The sequence below is a fragment of the Penaeus japonicus genome, unplaced genomic scaffold (genome assembly GCF_977035675.1).
Source record: "Penaeus japonicus unplaced genomic scaffold, GWHDUDI00000001_assembly GWHDUDI00000023, whole genome shotgun sequence".
Taxonomy (NCBI): domain Eukaryota; kingdom Metazoa; phylum Arthropoda; class Malacostraca; order Decapoda; family Penaeidae; genus Penaeus; species Penaeus japonicus.
The window spans coordinates 18,280,268-18,282,767 of record NW_028234425.1 but is presented as its reverse complement, the minus strand read 5'-3'; the positions used below and the strand labels follow the sequence as shown (position 1 = coordinate 18,282,767).

General features: G+C 32.1%; 2 protein-coding genes across 2 annotated transcripts in view; one reads left to right on the top strand and one right to left on the bottom strand.

The window, feature by feature from the left end:
• LOC122260821 (tRNA-splicing endonuclease subunit Sen34) overlaps window positions 1-87 on the top strand; it is a 5,335-nt gene extending 5,248 nt beyond the window's left edge. The window contains exon 2 of the mRNA XM_043028241.2: window positions 1-87. This exon is cut by the window's left edge and continues 1,238 nt beyond it. The gene's annotated coding sequence lies outside the window, so the exon portion shown is untranslated.
• A 2,380-nt stretch (window positions 88-2,467) lies between these two features.
• LOC122260822 (RING finger and CHY zinc finger domain-containing protein 1) overlaps window positions 2,468-2,500 on the bottom strand; it is a 15,343-nt gene continuing 15,310 nt past the window's right edge. The window contains exon 8 of the mRNA XM_043028242.2: window positions 2,468-2,500. This exon is cut by the window's right edge and continues 1,643 nt beyond it. The gene's annotated coding sequence lies outside the window, so the exon portion shown is untranslated.

Sequence of the window (2,500 nt, the reverse complement as noted above, 5' to 3'; positions counted from 1 at the left end):
CACACTTAAAAAGGGAAAGTATTGCAAGAATGTTTTATTTTGCTATACATTGTGATATAATAATGTATTCAGTAAAAGAAATATTTTTATTATTTTTCTTATTCACCTGTAATATAACAAATAAATTATGTATTGATATTTAGATGATCAGAAATAATAAAAGATGATGTTGCCAATAATTGATAATTGAATTATTTATGATAGACAATATTTCTGCTTCAGTTAGCTACTGTTTCCCAAGCACAAGAAATTTTGTAACCTAAATACCCAAAATCAAAAAAGAAAAACTGGTGGAACAGTTTGAGCAATAGGAAATTAATAATACCAAAACAAAGAGAGTGAGAAAAATAAAAGAAAACAAGATATGTTTAAGTTAAAAATTTCTTATATACCTAACAGTATGACTCTGTTAGTTTAAGACTTGTATGTTAGAATGGAACAAGATGTCTCAGAGAAATCCAACAGGAAGCATATGAAAAACTGTTCTTTAACCCATTAACATTTAAGCCAGTTCAGCTGTGCCAGGACATCTGTGTATTTACAGCTCACAGGCCTTGCTGCTGGGAGTATTTGTACTTTGAGGCAGAGGCTTGCTTATACTACTACACAATATGGTACAACCTCCCTCCTTCCCCTCCCCCTCCCTCTCTCCTTCTCTCTCAATCTCTATCTCCCTTATCTCCCTTATCTCTCTCTCCCTTCTCTCTCTCTCTCTCTCTCTCTCTCTCTCTCTCTCTCTCTCTCTCTCTCTCTCTCTCTCTCTCTCTCTCTCTCTCTCTCTCTCTCTCTCTCTCTCTCTCTCTTTCTCTCTTTCTCTCTCTCTCTCTCTCACGCTCTCTCTCTCAAAATGTATATGTAAGACCTCAGCATCCTGTCACCCATCAGGAAGACTCATTAAAGTTATTACATGATATTCATGTCACCTGGTGGGAAGACTAGCCAAGCCACAACATAAATATCACATCATCCATTGTTATGAGGTTACCTAGTATTGTTCTCCTTTAACTTCATACATGATCAATCAATCTACAGCAGAGATATAAGGGATATCTTGAAATCTTGGTTTTCCAGCATTTATATCTGGTAACTAAGAAAAATAGCAATAACATTAGCAGTAAAAACATAACAAGAACAAGGACATAGATTGATAAGAGTAAACATTTGAAGAGATGAAAAAGCATGACAAATGTCTATTTATTGTCTTTACTTAGCCAGATCTTCACCATTATGTTCCAAAATATCTTTTGATAAAAAACTTGCAGTGCTTCCAAGAATAACCCATTTTAACCACTAAAGAACATACTAAATTTAATCATACTCAGGTGAAGACATGTACAATCTGTTCCAATACTCCAGAGAAAGCCAGAAAATTATTGTAATATTTTCCAGTCATATATTTTGACACATGGATTTCAAATTTACAACTCATTTTTTTTTGTGTTGATTTAATTTTAATAGATAAAAGTGATTGTTTAATGCACTTCTGTGTCAGAATGTAAGACAGTGTGTGTATATGTGTGTATATATATATATATATATATATATATATATATATATATATATATATATATATATATATATATATATGTATATATTTAGTAAAAAAAAATTGTTATAAGGAACAGATACCTTTTACGCCATCTGTCAAGAGCAGTGATGCCCTAACAGGGTTCCACAGACCTTTGTTTGGGGCTCAGAAAAAAGGAACCATGTAATAAAACCAAAAAATATAGAAATCAAATCTTTAAACTGTAATAGAATTAGTGTCACACTCAATACCAATGAAATGTTTCTTTGCTCATATTTCTTGAAATGTAAGATTATAACATTAAATTCTTTATGTCAGTCTTAAGTGTACAAAGAGTGGATCATAGTACTTAGTAATCCACCCACTTAATACAAATTTGATATGGCTGTTAAAGATTGAAAGACAAATTTGATATGGCTGTTAAAGATTGAAAGACAATTTAGATTTTACTGTTTATACATATAGTTTTCTGTTTCTTATATCATCTATTAATGTATCTCTATGATATTTACATTCTGTACATAGATCCTAAAGATATGAAAACTGTTTCATGGATTTCTCTAAGGGTATAAAGGTTGGGAACCAGTGGCCTAGAACAGTGTTCTTCAAACTTTTATCTCGATCCAGTTTGGCTTCATGTATTATCCTTGCAGCCATATTTGATAGTATTGTACAGTAATCAGTAGATCAATAGTTACTATGCCTTTCTCTATCTTGTACTAATAACATTTGTTTTTTTGGTTACCTACTTTATCTACTAACTCCTGTGTTATTCTCTCTTATTTGTATGCTTTACTTATTCATTTTATATTACTATCACTCTTAATGAGACACAGTGGCCTACTTACAACTAACTCGCAACCCCCTAGTTTGAAGGACCCTAGCCTAGAACAATGTCAGTCAAATTCAACAAAAGTAGGATGAATGAACAGCACTATATTTCCTCTGGTCTTTATGTATGGAATCTCAACA